We start from the raw sequence: 17772 nt of genomic DNA, 5'->3' as shown, positions 1-17772 counted from the left end.
TAGCAATCTGCATTCAAATCTTGCCTCTGCTACTTTCTGGCTCTGTGAACTTGGGCAAGTTACTCTCTAAATCTCACTATAGCCATCTATTAAATGAGATCAAAATAATCCTGAACTCATTGGGTTTTGTGAGAATTAATAAAAGAAGGCAGGTAGAGCAAATAGTAGAATGGTGGGCATTCTGCTATCTAGGCAGTACTCAAGTTATTTTTATTCACTCTTTTGCAACTTGGCATCAACAGCTAATCTATACATTTGCTCTGAATTGCTCACAAATCCTGGCTTTGGAGCCACATTACTCAGCAGAAACCTACTAGCATTCGGACTATAGAGCGCATTGATTTTGTTGTTGTTGTTTACTAAAGTCCAAAATATAGAACCACAGTTGTTGACAGAGAAGTGCTCCAGCAAGAGCCACCAAGTAAAGAACACATTTAAGAACACATTTCATTTTTATTCTATGCAAACAGGGCTACTCATCACAGCCCCAGATAATGCCAGCCCAGCAGTAGGTCTTAGGCTAGTCAACACTCAACCCCAACACCTCTCCATCACCGTATTTTATAAAGGAAAAGAATCCAGAGAATCGTCATGCCTCCTCCCAATTCGTTAAAATTTAGAAGCAATCCAGAACCAAATCTGGGGCCTCCCAACACATGAATAATTTGTTTTGGTTTGCCTCATTTAAATTGATAACATCTGATTTAATATAAATGAAAAAATGACATTCTTAAACACAACCTTTCTCACTGGCATCACCAGGTATGTATGAACCAGAGGCCACATGGCAACCATGCCAGTGATTTGTCAAACAATCGAATTGTTTGTTTGTCTCAATATTATGTTGTCTCAATTTTCTTTATCAGAAAAATAACAATCACTCTTGGTCAAGATTTGAATCCCATTGTGGTTGGTGAGGCAGCCTCACAAGTACGCCCTCTAAGGGATGGTCTGGAGGACAGAGTTCACCGGACATCCTGTTTCCCCTGCAGGCATTACAACAGAGATGCCTCCTGGACAGGAGAATCAGGCTATTTTCTTTCAAGTCCCAACCAGAAACCTGTAGAAATCTCTCTCCTTGGCAGCTCAGGGCTGCCACTTGAAATTATTCCGGTCAGAGGAAAAGTGCTGAAAAGAGATTCTTTCTATTGCTTACAATACAAATCATCAAGTTACGTATAGTAACATAGTAATACACTCTTTCAGTGAAACTTTGCCAATCAACATTTAAAATACCAAGAAAGAGAACTTTCCAAGCCATGGACTGCAGTGCAGTTATTTCTCTCTGCCACTGTCGCTTTCCATTAGTAGTTTGCTCAGAACTCTGACATCATGGTGATCAAGGGTCTTTCGGCTATGGGAAGCACCCACAGCCTACCTGAGCTCTCCAGATTTTAGGAGAGTGTACCCTTATCCTCCTCCTGAATTGTCCACCTCCTGAATTGACAATTGTTAGCTCATCTACTTAGACCTTCAGCTCCAATATAGTAGGCTAGAGATTCTCTTCACGGAAACCTCATTCCCTCTGTGCATTTCAGTAGCCTCTGTATGAACAAAGGCTCATGCTGAAGTGGCCTTACCATTATTGTTTTAGATTTGCTTTTGTTGTCTCCCTCCAAAACACAACAGATGGAACTTGAGAGTTCATTTAGTTCAATAGAGCATTGGAAGGCTGGAATCTATAATTCAGCCAGAACAGCCACAAGTAGAGGAGCTCTATCTGGATCCTGGAGAAGATAACTAAGATCTAAAGAGATTTAAAAAGCAAAGAAGAGATAGCATATGTTGGTGCAATAAATCTCAACACGAACGAGGCAGCGAATTCAAAAACTGAGCCTGCTGAGACCACATGACTCTGTCATGGCAGACAGGACATCTTTTGAGAGATGAAGCTAAAACTATTATAGAAAAAAAGCTCAAAATGTCTAAGGGAAAAGATTCCAGAAGTAAAAAGCTCCAATTTGAGAAGAGGAGAGAGCCTTAACCAGCAGAAATAATATAGGAGGAACTTCATGGAGAGAGAGAAAAAAAAATATGATATGTTGTTTGCAATTTTCCCAACATTTCAACCCAGAAAAATGTGGTTGGTATATCTGGTATCCTTGCCATCTGCATGCTCCTTAGATCCTGACATGAAGCTTGAAGCTAAAAAGGCAAACACACAGGAATGTTCTGGCCAAGTGGCCCAGGAAGGGCTGGGAGCAATGTTGTAAATATCCTTTATGGAATCTAATTTTGTATCCTTGTTTTTGTAAGAACAATATAAAGACTAGCATCTACTTTAACTCTGGAAGTCACTGAGAAAGAAGAGAAGCCAGTGTCAAAGTAGAACTACTGATTATAGCCCACAGTTGCATCTCTTGTTTAATAGCAGCTCTATCATCCTAACTACTTCAACATGAGAAAGTGGTTTTTGCAATGTTGATTCATATGTAAAACTGGTTGATCTGCAGGATCGGGGAGAATCACAGCACCTATAACAGAACCACAGTTCATACCTGTAAGCTATGACTGCAACTAAGTTTGTTCCTCAGTATACAATACCCTTAATACTCAGTCATCTAAATAGTCATATAAACTTGACTGCTGCTTGAAGGTTCTCAAAGACTGTCGATATAAAGCTGAAAATAATTCTAAATTTGTAGGCGTGACTTTCCTTCGAAAAGTCTATTTCTACAAGGTCAGTTCATAGAGCATAGATCCTAAGAATGAGGAGGGCATTTTACACAAAATCTTCCTGTATTCTTCAGAACATGATAGGCTATACTGCAGTAACAAATGCACCTTAAAATCTCAGTGGCTTCACAAAACAATTCTTTTCTCTCTCGGGTAAAGTCTGATGTGGGTGGGGCAAATTCTCTAGGGCAGCTGTCCTTCAGTTGGTAATTCAGGGATCTAGGTTTCCTCTACTTTTCCCTAAGAAAGAGACAAGAGATGGAGGAAAATCACTGACTTTTACCTTCTATTCATAGGCCATTGACCTAAATTTGTCACATGGCATTAACTGCAGGAAGGAGAGGAGACTTAGAAAAGCACAGGAAATATTTAATGCGTACTAATTGTCTTTGCCACATTCACATTTCTATAGTCACTCACCTGAAGCTGAGTGAGATTAGGCTTGATGGAGCTATAACGATGATGCAAGGGTTGAGTCTCTATGTGGGTGGTGTGAAAAGGTCACTTCTGTGGGATGAGAAGGGAGGGAAGAGCTAGAAGTGAACTACCTAACAAAAGTGCTCTCTCCCTTGTCCTATGCCTAAAATTTGTACACCATTCAACTGCTTAAGACATTTAAGACTACTCTTATCTTTAAAAAATGTTTAAAACACTTTATTGAAGTGGTTTATATGATTAACATAAGAAAAGATGTACTTACTTAATATATACAACCTTCTCAATGCATCTTTTCTCATTTTTGTGTTCCATCATTGTGCTATAACCTCTTGCCCAGATTCCAGAGCTCTTATAGAGGTATTTTCATCAAGGGATGGTTGTTAAATCAGTGTTTCTGGCAAGGGATGAGGGCTGAGACTTCCTATTCTGCTATTTTGCTGACATATCTCAAGGCTGCTTTTAAAATACAAATATTATCTAAGAGAAACATACTTTGAGCTAAGACATTTACCAAATAAGGACTCTTGAAGGAGCAAATGATAAGATGAAATTCCTCCTTGGGTGAAGTGCCATAGGCTTATCTCCTGAGATCAAGATTCATATTATGGACACTTGTTTTAATCACCCCAAGGGTATGGACAGCTGACCTCAGGAGGAAGAACTACTTGCAGACAAATGGTGGCCCTTCTCCACATTCTCACTGACTTGACATCGGCCATTAACTCCTTATCTGGAGCTGGTTCATGAGTTTATCTTACCAGATACTTTGGTGGCCTCTGAACTAGAGAAGATGCGGTAGTAAGTAAGATTGAGAAGCAGCATGTCATGGTGGTAAGCACATAAGCTGTCAATCAAGACCTGGGTTCATATCACTAGTTCCACTAATTGCTAGTGATGTGAGTTGGGCAATATGCTTAACATATATGAACCTCCTTTGCAAAATGGGAACAATATCCTCTAATACTGCTTGGAGGTTGTTGAGAGAATAAAATTAAGTCAAACTTCTGGCTCAGAGAAGGTACACAATGGATGTAAGTTTCCTTCCAGATTACTCTTGGACAGAAAGAAGAAGGCAGGGAAAAGTTAAATTTTAACTCTAGGAAACCAAGGTAAGGTTTGAAGTAGGGGGGATGCTGGGTCAACACTGGATGACTAGGTAATGTCACAGAAGAAAGTGCAGGAAAAGAGAAGGGAGAGGAACTCAGGACTAACTTGGCCAAATTCACAATTTTGGGCAAACCAGTTTTACACTTCAGTCTGATTCTCATCCTCATTCATTATGCATTTGGTGAGAATTGGTAGAAATAATGATAAATTGCTAAAACAGAGGCTTTTGTCTCTATATTTGTGTACATCTGACCTTTAACGTCCCACAGGGAAGACTCTGGGGATGCCTCTTAATGCCAATCACCAGGGAAATGAGGAAGACACTTTGACCACCAAAATAAGGCTGGCTCAAGAGAAAAAATTTTACTTCCAGACTTAGAGGTCTCATTTTTTCTTGCAGTGTCTTAAATTATGCAAATATAGGAAACCACACTTAACTAAACAGTGCATTGGCTTAGTTTTCAAGTCAAAATTTTGTGAAGTATTCCAGGAAGTAATTCCAGGGCCTGGTCAATTTTTTTTTTTAATATTCTGTTTTATGATACTACTTTTGCTAAACATTATAGGAATCAGAGATTTGTTAAAGAAAATATCCCATTTTTGAAGTAAATACTTCATTATACAATACACTTGCTCCAGAAAAATTAGCCAAAAAATAGCTGCTCACAATGTAAAAAAAAAAAAATTTATAATCCTTCAGGGTGACTGTATTTAGGCATAGTAGATTCTACTTACAATGAAATCATGACTGCCTTTTGGAGTAGAGGGGGAAATCTTTTTTAATTGATTAGTCCAAAAACTAATCTACGATTGCCTTTCTTACAGGAATCTGCCCTGCTACAGAATGATATAGGAATCTGTGGAAGGCAAATAAAAAAGAATGGTTCCCTAATATATAAATTAAAAGTAACCACAAAGTAGACGCTCCATTGGAAGGGGGGAAAAACATATATATTTATATATATATAAATTAGTAAGTAGTTTTGCATATGCCTCTCATCATTCACAGTTCCTGGAATAATGCAAGTCCTCGAGTACTGCCTAAGAGCCAGGGTAGACTCTTTGAGGTGTTTCTTAAAAACCAAGATAAAAGCAAAGAAAAAACTGTTCTCTCCAAAAACAGTGGATTTATAATCATATTTAATAATTTGGCTTCATCATTAACCAGCTTCGTGACACTGAAATAATTACTTAACACCTTTGATCTTTATATTTATTACCAATAAAACAAAAATAATAATACGATCTTTACAAGATTGTTGTAAGATGAAGTGTGATGATGTGAAATTCTCCACTGCTTTGGGCACATTGTAGACATTCAGTTACTCTTTGATGCATATTATTCATTCTGTTATTTTTTTTTATTGAAACTGAACTTTTAGATATGCTCTTTAACCACTGTCATCTGAGTCTTTTTACTCATGAAATGTACATAAATAAAAATGGAGTTATTACATCATGTGAAAACCGCTGGATAACTAGCATATTGGAATGGTCTGACTTAAATTATAAGCTACATGGTATTTGAGAAATTCCCTTTGGAGGACCTGGGAGTGAGAATTTAGAGAAATAACTTCATGGATTCCAGGATAGCTGAAACTGGGACAGTAGGTCTATTAACCAAAGGACATCTTAAGACTGTGGTTTTAAATATGAACCCCAATTCAAAGTCACAAGAGCAATCTTTCAGAATCTGTAATCAAGAGGCTTCTCACATAGGCAAACTGTATGTTTAACAATGGTTAATAATTTTCCTTAGCAATGTGGCCAGAGGCAAACAATGTTTGCAGATCTCTTGGATCTTATGTGTAAATTACTTTTGCTCATACAATTTCAAATAGGAACATTATACATCCTAACAAAACATCACTTTGGGATTGAGGTTACCCCGTTAGAATCATAATAGGTGGTAATAAGTAAGAAGCACCCTCCCTCCTTACTTAGTCTTTGAAGGAATGTGTGACAGTTACTCAATAAGCATTGCTGATTTCTCTTGGGTGCCCAGTGTGAGGGTACCAGACATACATGTAGTCAGAGTTGAAGATTGTGGCTATCCATAATTGAAGGTTTTTGACCTAGGCATCAGAGAGATCTTTTTAATTCTGCACCATCCAGAGAGCTGCAACTTAAAATTACTTGTGATTTGCTTTGGCTCTTATGATGTTGAGTAGGAGAGTTGTTGGTGGTTGAGTTGGTTCTTGGTGATTGTGACTGGTTGCTTTTGCCTTTGTTTGCTTATTTTGGTTTAAGGGTTCCCCATCCCCTGAGAACAGAGAATAAATACATTGCATATACCATCATAGCTCAAAACTCACTCTAACAAGTGGGGTACCTTAAGTCTTTCATTATTATGGTCTGCTCTTCTTTGTCCTGGATGCTGGAAATCTTCTCTGATAATCTCAACCATCTATTTTCCCCCTTCCATGGATCCTCCTTTGAAAAATAAAAATAATTTATATAGAAAAAGCCAACAAGCCTTAACAGATAAAGTGATGTACTAGAAATGCTTATCTAATAGCTGCTCTATCATATTTCTTACAGTAAGTCTCCCTCCCTAGCTCGCAGCCTCTGGAAACTGTTCAAGTTACTATCCTGTGAATCATTCTGTCTAGTTTGAGGCATAAGATACATTCATAAATAACCATAACATAATATTAATAACACTTTGTGTTTTGTAATAAATTTCAGTACTGTAGTATTTTGTGATCTCTTTGATCCTCATAAATATCCTGGGAGGGATTATGATACTGTTCCCATTTTATAGATGAGGAAATGGAGACTCCAAGGAGTTAAGGAACTTGGCCAAGTCTAGCCAACAAAGAAATGAGAAAGTCAGGAATAGAATTAGATGTTCCACTCTTAGTCCTCTGCCTGCAAGTCCCTTGCACGCAGGCTCTCCAGCAATCCACTCTGATGACAACAAACTGGCACAAGGTCATGGAGAAGAGAAAAATGGCTTCCAGCTTGAGAAAGTAGGAAAGAAGGCCTGCTTACTCACTGTTTTATAAACAAATATCTGCTGTTCCCACCCAGACTCTAAGTCTGTGGGGCAACAGTGAGTCTCAGTAACAATAGTGTGAGTTATTTGTTGAGAAATAATTAATACCAGATGCGTTGCAAGGTCAAATATATAAATACATACAAGCTTATTTAATTATCTCAATAATTCTATGAGGTAAGGATCATCACACCCATTTTACAAATGATGATACTGAGGTACAGAGAAGTTAAAATAATTTTCATGGGGTTATACTATCTGCAAGTGACTGGCCTCAGATCATCACCACAGCTCCCACTAGCTTCTCTAACCACCGTACAGCAACACCCCTAGTAGTAAGAGCTGAACACACGGTGAACTGAACAGACACTACCACAGCACAAGAACTGGGGCTGCTCGCTCCAAGGCATGTGAAAATTAATGCAGAATGCTGTTTCACTCACACATATAAAGTTCATTCATTTGCAGTGAAATGCTCTAGAAACCACTGTCTCTTTCTAACTCGTAGGAGGAAGAGGAGTTAGTATATTATTTAGGGTTAATAAAACATGTAGAAAACATGCCGGGCAGAAGAAAGTCCCCATTGTTTCTCAGCAGTGACACAGGACAGGCTGGAGGGTTCCTCGCCGTATCACCTTTCTCTCCTCCCCTCTGAGAATCTCATGTTCACCTTAGGGGTCTCCCCAACCTCTCAGTACTCCAAGGATTGGCAGGATGTAGAGAACAAGGAAGGAGATGTGAGCAATAAAAGTTTTAAAAACTCAGATTGTTTCTAAGAAATGTTATGGAATCACATTCCCTCATTTCAAATTGAACATATTCCTATCTCTACTGTAACCTTGGTTCAATTTAACAAATCCACTGGCCCTCACAGTCCAATGATTCATTTTACATATAAGCATTAATTGTTATTATTTCAGCACTGCTGGCTCTTATGTTTTATGAAATGGTGTGAGCCCGTACATTTGTGGTTTAACTCAGTTTTCTGTTTATTTCCATTGTTGGCACTGTTTAAATGGTTGCATTAGCATTCAGATTTAGAGGGAAAGCAAATTAACCTCACCTTTATTGTTAATGACTACCTTTGTGCCTTGTTTCAGACCTATCTAGGAATAAGGGAAGTGTGATTCTTTCCTAGTCTCCCTCCGGAAAGTCGATATTATAATTGCAAGCCTGGCTAATCGTCATTATTGGTGTGGAAAGCAGGGCTTTGTGCTAGGTCAGCTTATGGTCAGTCTTCTGTTCAGCAGAGACCCCACCCAGTTTGGGGCTAGACAGCTTTGGTGGTCTCATGCTAGTCATGGAAGAGTGCCGAGCTTTCAAAGCATAGCCTTCCTGAGAACTAGAAAAAGAGACTAAATCCGTATGGGTTTTGTAAGGTATATAGCTGGAAATCGATCTTCATTTATTGTCATATATAGTACTCAGGACCCTTCCATAAATAACTTAATCCTTCCATAGATAACTAAATCCAAGAGTATTTTCATTACTTCTTTTTGACAAAAATCAGCTTAAAATAATGCTTGAGAGCTTTCTGCCAGTATGTGCAGGTTCTTCCCAAGTTTAGAAGCAAGTTCCAGAAAATTACATTGATTGAAGAAGTCTTTGCCCACAATAAAAAATGACCTACATTCATTCCATGAGACCTGAGAGAACCTGAAATTACTCTGCAGAGAGGCAATAAGAAGCACTCAAGAGATTTGGGAGGTAGGGAGAATAGAGGGATCTATGTCATAAATTTGGAAGATTTAATAAATGAACACATGAAATGTGCTTAAAATACTGCATGGAGAAATAGGTAATAAATATAACTATTACTACTATTATGATTTCACAAGAACCCACCTGACCAGTGAGGAAACTGAGGCATAAAGAAGGTAAACAACTAAAATTTTAGTTCTTATATTTCGTCTCCATTTCGTCTCCTCAACTCTGAATCCCTAGTATGGCAGCCTGACCCTGCCTGGCCTTTTCCTGTTCCAACAAGTTCGTTCCTGACTGCCCTCCCCGACCTCAAAGACTCTCCAGCTAACATCAGTCTTCTCTTGGCTTGCTTATCAATTAATATTATTCTTTATATCTGTAGCTATGTAGGAATGACAAGATTGTATAAAACTGCCCATTATGTTACAATCGGGGCCCAGCCTTTGGATAAGAATCTGCAGAGCCGGTGCCGGCATCAATAAACGCTGCTTTCTGCTTATAGCCTCAGTGTCTCATCTCTCCGTTTGAGAATCCTGCAACATAGGTGCTCAGAGAACAAAGGATAGAACACATCTGCCCTCAACACTTGCACTTTTATTGATTAATACACAACTTTGGGTCCCTGGTCTTTTTTGATTTACAGAATTTTTTCTGAAGTCCATCTGATAGGTTATAAAAGGAAAATCCAAATGATTGGTAAATTAGACCTGTTGCTATTATTACTAAGGTCTTCAGCCTTGTTTTGATATTTGAAATCATGTTGCAGATAGCAAGTTAACAAAAAAAAATCTAAAATATGTAAAAAAAATTTAGAGCTATACAAATCTTCCCTATAAAAATTAAGTTATAAGAAGTCAAAGGAAAGGTTTGTGAGGCATTTGAATGGTGCTTTTCTTGTTTTGTTTTGTTTTGTTTTACATAAGAGATAGGAGTAGAATATTAAAGCAAGATTTGAGTTCTGGAAAGTTCCTAACTAATCAGCATCCACAAAACCAGAACAGCCCTGGTTTAATGAGTAATGACTGTGATTTTCCCCAAAATTTGAATGAATAGTCCCACTCAGATACAATGTGGAAATCTGCAGGTCTCTGGCTTCCTTTGGGGAACCCTGAGGAAAAGTCGACAAATAATGAAAAGACTGCCTTTGGCAGGATATTAACATTCCATTTACATCACAAAAGCCCACTGCCTAATCCTAATCCAACAAACTACTCTCCACCCTAGGAAAGCCGGAAAACAAAAAGCATTTGAAAAAAGCCAATGTCTAGGCATTTCCTGGAAAACCTGTTAAGATTAAATGCTTTCAAGCCATTGAAAAGCCAGCCTGTTCCCAGATTTCATCTCCTTGACTACATTTTTAGAAACGCCATATACATATCCTTCTTAAGATCAGGGATTTGCTTTAACTTTCTACAGCCTTGAGCTAAATTATAAAGAGAAGTTTAGAAAAAGGGATAAATTAGAATTCTTTTTCTTTTTTTTTTTTTAACGAGAATATTTTTCTCTTTCCTCCAGAATTATGGTCTCTGTGGCTCTTGGGATACTCTCATCTTTTGAATTCAAGGAGCATGAATTCATTGTTCCATTAAAAAAAGAGGCGGGAGGGGGAGTGGTTCTAGCACTGGGATTGGCCACAGCAGAGGCTAAAGACCAGTTTTGGATATAGGAGGTTTTTAGGTAGGAAATGTGAACACTGGTGATTTACACACAAATAAAGCAAAAGGATGCTAATCTAGAAATTCTATTTTGTCACCAATAATTGGTCACGGTTATTTGCACCACTACATTGCCAATCTGGTGTAGGTAGAAACTGTCCCACGATGTCAAAGACCCATCAGCGGCACCGAGTTAAAATCAAGACTCATCCAAGTAGCAGCTTACTCCCTTTTTACTACTTATATACTTATGTATGGTTCACTTCCTTCCAGGGGCCAAAGCGCCAAAGTCAATTTTCCTAGCTCATCTCCACCTGATCACAAGCTCCCCTTTGTCTCCTCTGGCTCCACTGAGCTCAGTCAAAGAAATCGATTCTCAAATTACTCTGGCGATACAGTCTTTTTGCTGCTAGTTTTGTTTCCAGTATTCTTACATGTGCTGTCTTTAGTAATCCATTCCTGTATTTCTTGCTTGCAGAGAACATTCATTTTTCTTTGCTTTTTATCTCTTCTTCAACTCCCCTTCTTTATATCTATGTTTCTGTATGTATCATGTTATATATTTCAAACAAGGGGGGTGTCATAAGACAAATTTGGTTCCTCAGTAATGGAATAGTTTAGAAGCCAAAAAGGTATCAGTGAGGCAACCCAGAGATTTGCAACACAGAAAACCACTACCATGAGGATTCCCAGGGCCGAGAAGCCCATCTAGCAGGATAGGGAGCCATGAAGGGATAGAGCCACTGATGAAAACATCTACCAAAGCAGAGCCAGGGCAAAATATCCTGATTCTTCTCTCCCACCTTCCAATCTCCCACAGGCCTCTTCTTGGCTGAACTCAGCTGGAAGCCTGGGAAATGCAGTCTGCATGGGTCAGCTCCTGATAATTCACAGAGAAGGACAAGGAATAAATGTGAGAACAAAGGGGCCAATTACTGACTGTCACAGTCCCTGAGCTACCACCTACTTAGTCCACATAAAGAACAATGCCTGAAATCCTAGTTTACAACATATTCACGCAAGTCTTAAATGGACTAGGTCCCTTCTAACTCTCACATTCTGTTAATCATTTCTAAGACAGAGAAGTAGCCCTGATTGCTTCCAATGGCACCACTCACTCAGCACATTGACTGCCCTGTTCTAATCAAATATTCCTTCAAAAATATTTTTTGAAAGAATGAAATTCTGCCATCTGCAACAACATGGATAGACCTAGAGAGAATTATGTGAAGTGAAATAAGTCGCACAGAGAAAGACAAATGCCATATGATTTCACTTATATATGGTATCTAAAAAACAAAATAAACTAACAAACAAAACAGAAACAAACTCATGGATACAGAGAATATTTTGATGGTTGCCAGATGGGAGGAAAATTGGGGGATGGGTGAAGCAGGAAAGATTGGGAGGTACAAATTTGTAGTTGCCAGTGGTCATGGGGATGTGGGGTGCAGCGTTGAGAGTGTGGTTAATAGTATTGTGATGGCTATGTGTGGCGTCATATGGGTAATAGATTTGTCCGACAAGACAACTGTATAGATGTTTGGTCACCTTGTTGTACATCTCAAACTATTATGATGTATGTTGACTATAATTCAAAAATAAAAGGTTATTAAAAATAATAAAAAGAAAACGAAAAAAGAGGGTGAGAAAGGAAGAAAGGAAGAAAGAAAGAAGGAAGGAAGGAAGGAAGGAAGGAAGGAAGGGAGGAAGAAAGGAGATATTTACACTAGCTATTTTGTGGAAATTGAATAAAGTTTTCTTTTCCTACAACTTTATATTTTTCTGTGTTTCCTTATATTGTATATTTATAGTTTTCGAAATCAGAAATAAATGGCTTTTCAATTTGTACAAAAAAATAAACTGCATTTATATATATTTATATAATTTTTTGTTTTGAGAATCTACTAACCATGGTATTAGGTACTGTGGGAAATAGATAAAAAGACAAGGCCCTTAAAATGTCATTGGGGAGATAGTCTAAACAAAATACTAGTGTAGGATAGTGGTTCAAAAGGTATCGAAAGGTAGATGAGAAAAGCCAAATGAACAGTGGGCAAACCTGAAGGAAAAGCTTTGGAAGAAGTAGGGTTTATGCTGGTTGTGGAGAAGGGTAGGATTTGGTTTGCTAGAGAGCAGCAACTCAGGAAGAACTATGGAGACAAATGAGAATGATTGACATGACATTTTAGAAATTTTTGCCCACAAGAATTCATCTCATCTACTTTTATTTTATCTTCCCCTTCTTTATAGATCAAATGTTTCTGTATATTAACATCTCCACAATACCTGGGGTTATGCTGGGCTCTTGGCTGGTGACAAGTACCTGACACTATAATGATATGGGTTCAAGTTTACTAGGAGACTATGGCTGTATTCTTCCTTTATATGTTTACTTTATCCTTGCTCTTCAGCACATAGTCATTTAAGAATAGTTACTGAGCAGATTAAACTGGCATGTAATAAACTGCCGAATCCAACGAACTCTGTTCCATACGTATTTTATTTGATTCTACAGCATTTGACACTGTTGACCTTTCTTCTCCAAAGATGTTTCCCTCTTGGCTTCCTTGACACCACACCCTCAGGATTTCTCCCTGCACTCTAGTGTTCATTTTCACTCCTTCAAGCATTCCTCTCCCTCTGCTTATATTTTCAATGCTGCTCCACAGGAATTTGGTCTCAAGACTCTTTTCACTTTATGCTATTTACATCTCAAATGACCTCATTCTCCACTCATGACTTTAGCTACCAAACTCATAGCCCCCAAACTCATAGCTCGAGCCCCAACTTCTCTCCTAAGATCCTGACCCAAATATGCCACTGGTTATTGGGTATTTCTAACTGGTAATTAAATGTCGTATATAAGTCCTGTGGATTATACATTCTATTTCATTCTGGTTTTTTTTATATTTTTCTATTTATTTAATTATTTTAAATATTTTAATTAAAATAATTGGGGTGACATTGGTTAACAAAATCAAATAGGTTTCAAGAATGCAATTCAATAATACATTCTACATATATCGCATTGTGTGTTCACCACCTAAAATTAAATTTCCTGGATTGTACAATCTAAATATTTCTCTAACCCACTCTTTCTTTGTATTTCCATTGTCATCAAAGCAATGAATTGTCATTTCTTGTCTAGATTCCCCTTGTTGTTCCTCTTCCTTTAATCTTACCCTTCGCTAGTTTCACTGCTGCCTGACTTTCCTAAAATACAAAGCTGATCACCTTTCTCTTCTGCTAAATTATGCTTTGAAAGTTCGTGTAGCCAGCCCCCAACCTTCTTACTCCAACATTTTCAGGGTCTTGGGTAGGAGTAGAAATGGAGGTCTACCTACCATATACCTAACTTCAAATATATCTATTTGAAATCTATTAATCAGGCTAACAAGCTGTTAAATATATTCTTTTTTCTTAACTTGACAAATATACTTTCATAACTTGGAATGCCAGGTTCAAATTTAAACTTTCAGGCACTTCAACGTTCCCTGCCAGCAGTTAGCAGCACAGGAGAAGGTTTCCCCTGACTCAGTGTCCTCCTTCTTTCTCTTCTCATCCCTGGCTCCATCTAGCATGGCAGGTGCCTCATGTACATATGTAGAAGCTTCAGACCACAATCTTAACCTCTGCCCACATTCCTCCCAAATAACTATCCCTCATCTACCCCTCAGGCCGAGCAGATACACACAAATGTCCTAGAGTACAAGCTGTGCGGACTAGGATCCCAGGTCTCCTGAAAGGTCACCTGATCTAAAAGAGAGAGGGCAACATGATGTGGATGAGTCTAGCTCCTTGGCCTTCGAACTTCTCACCCTGTGTGGAAGGAACATAACTTGGCTGTATAACGTGATTTATACCATAATCTATTTTTTTTTTAATTTACTTATCTACCTCTCGCATTACACCATGAGCTACTTAAAAGGACTGTATCTTTCTTCTTTTTAATACTGCATCTTTCCATTGGTTGTCCTTGAACCGGATAACACACGCCCCTCAGAGCACATAAAAGATGTCCACAAGAAATACAGGCGCACAGACCTCAATTCCATGGAAATCCATTTCCACATCTTCAACATTCTTAATTATATGTTTCCTAAAATTGATTTGCCTGAGAACTCATCTGTTTTTCTTTTCGATTTTCTCTTCTAAAGATGCCCTTCTATGTCTTTACCATATAAAAGTAAACCCTTCCCTCCATTCCAAGCCTTCTATCATGCATTATCCCTAAGAAAGGGTGTGACATTACTACAGGTACTCAAGTAGTGTACATCAATTTCTGCAGTATACATACTCCCACAATTTCAAGCTACCACCTCGGTGGCCGATTCTAAGCTACAACCTGATGTTGCCAAGCTCAGAGTTGGGAAGAGATGAGCATAATTAACTCCTGCAAATTAGCACACCACTGTGCTATGACTACAAAAACTTTTAATAGTCATCTTGAGTACCCATTATACAATGGGAGTGGGGTGCAGAGATTCTTTGCGACCCTAGACCCATTACTTGTGAGCCCTTAAAAACTTACTTGAACTTTCTGTATTTTTTCAACAGTATATTCTGTTAAATAGTATTTATGTTACAGTATTATTTTATAGAATAACAAGGTTCAATATGTGAAAATGCTTCACAGAATGCCTGCCATAGAAAATTAGTAAATATCAGTGACCTTTCTCTTCTGTTTTCTACCTTTCTAATGGCTGCCTAGTGTGCTAGACTAAGCTAATCATGAAAGAGAGTGTCTCCCCTTCTACTCCTTCACCTTCTCACATGTTCTTCCACTTTCCTCACTCTCCTGTCCTACCATCCCATCCACAAGGTCTCCAGACCTTCTGCAGAGTCCTTCCTATCAGAAGCATCTATTCCATGGTATTCCTCAAAGATCCTAGGCTTTGCATATTCCTATCTCCTTCTTCTCAGCCCAAAGTTTGAAATTCTGTAGCAATTCTTCAGTATAGCCATATGGTTAAGAGGCGTTGTAGAAGATCATTCCTTGTCATTCATTAAAGTGTGAAGGCATGAGTGCAAACACAAGCTGGACATGCATACACCATAATTTCTTTTCTAGCCCTCAGGAAATGTCTTGCTGCATGAGAAGAAAGTACAAGATGAGATGAGATATTGAACTACCCTTAAACAATGAAATAAGCTGGTCATTTCAAAATGTTGCAATCTGTTACAAAGATTGGCAAAATTCAAGAGCTATGTGTAAAACAAGCTGATAACAAACTTGGAAATGTGTCACACATGTCATAAATCATAAGGGTTTAATTTATAAAGGTTTATCAGTGTCCTGATATTTTTAACTTTTCTTCTACATTAGGTTACTTTTGGCCCTCTCAAACTAGAGATAATTTTTTCCCTAGAGCATCGTACTAGAAAAAGACAAATCTGTTCATCACTGTTTATTAACTGTATAAACTTAGACAAGCTTTTTAATGTCTCTAAAGCCTCAATTTCTATTATAAATAGTAAGATGTAAAATAGAGATAATAGTACTTAAAATAAATGTTATTAGTTATTGGGTGTCAGGCATCATTTAAAGGACGTTATATGAATAAATTATTTATTTCATTTATCCTCACAATAAACTGAGTGAGGTAGGTAACTATTATTATTCCCATTTTGTAGATGAAGAAACTGAGGCACTGAGACTTTACACAACTTTACCAAGATCATACTATTGAAAAGTAACGGAGCTAAAATTTTAAGATGAACTTTATACCTCCAGAAACAAGTTGATTATTAAGCCGTATTGCCTCTCCTAAGACTACTGAAGGTTTGTTTTCTAAAGGATTAAATGAGGACTTCCATAGGAAGTATTTAGTACTGTGCCTGTACCCTATCCTCCAGGGTTTCAATTTTCTAAAACTCTATGGGACATCATTCATATTGTGTTCTCAGGAGTGTCATTCACATAGAATGGAAATCCAGAATGGTGATGTGCAAAGCAACTACCCAGGAGTTCTCCCAAAGATGACATTGAGTGATGATGATTTCATCAGTTAACATATTCCTGTCATTGCATTTGCTTAAGTGTCATCCCTCCTCAACCACACATGCTACATGTGTAAATCACCTGGAAGAGCTTTTAAGGACACAATTCAACCAGGGCAGGAAAGGTAAGAAAGCTGCCAAATGGTGTCTTGCCTCAGGGCACCACAGTGGACTCAGAGTTGCTCTGGAGGGTATTTTGCATTATGAGAAAAACCGTGATACTCTCCACCTATGGAACACCGCATGCCCTACTAATTCAAAATAGTTCATACTCTCAACGTGAGATCACATTACATTCCTTACAATGACATGAAATCTTTGTGAACCTGGGTTTTCCATAAGCACTGTGACAAAAAGCGAGTACTGCAGGAAAATCAATATAGAAATAGGAAATGAGAGTGCCATTGTCTAATTTGATTTCAAATTTTGAGAAATTTAGCAGTGCCCAATAGGCACATAATTGCATTGGTAAAATATTGTGGTTAAGAATATTTATTTTATTTTATTTTATTTTATTTTATTTGTTTTATTTTATTTTGTTTTTATTTTATTTTATTTTATTTTATTTATTTTATTTATTTTGTTTTATTTTGTTTTGTTTTTATTTTATTTTATTTTATTTATTTTATTTTATTTTATTTATTTTATTTATTTTATTTTATTTTATCTTATTTATTTTAGGCAAGGCAACCCTTGGTTGACCACACAGATTGCAAGCTGACCTTGTTAGCTTACAATCCCTTATTTTTTAATTTTTTACACCTACAGTACCTGGTCTTCCTAAGTACTAACTAGGTCCAACTCTGCTTAGCTTCTGAGATCAGACGGGATCGGCTTGTTCAGGGTAGCAAGGCCATAGACTGGTTAAGAATAAAAAAAAAACTTTTTCTCAATGTATGTGTATTACCTTTTCAAGCAGTCACTAAATATGTATTAAGTTATGTGAGCCTAACTACTTAATAATGAAGGTTCAGCTCATATATTTCCATAATGAGTTGTACCTGAGGTAGACCTGTGCATCAGCACTGTGCATTGGGTGTTTCTTTTGGCTTAGGAACACCATGAAAAATTACTGAGATCCCGATGGCCCCATCAACTGAGAAAATTTGGTAGCATCTGGAGTAATCTCTCTATATGTATCATGTTTTATCCCTCAGTAACCTAAGGAGTCAAGTCTATTAATGTTCCCAA

The sequence above is a fragment of the Pteropus medius genome, unplaced genomic scaffold, assembly GCF_902729225.1.
Source record: "Pteropus medius unplaced genomic scaffold, Ma_sr-lr_union100, whole genome shotgun sequence".
NCBI classification, from domain to species: Eukaryota; Metazoa; Chordata; class Mammalia; order Chiroptera; family Pteropodidae; genus Pteropus; species Pteropus medius.
This window is presented reverse-complemented; position numbering follows the sequence as displayed.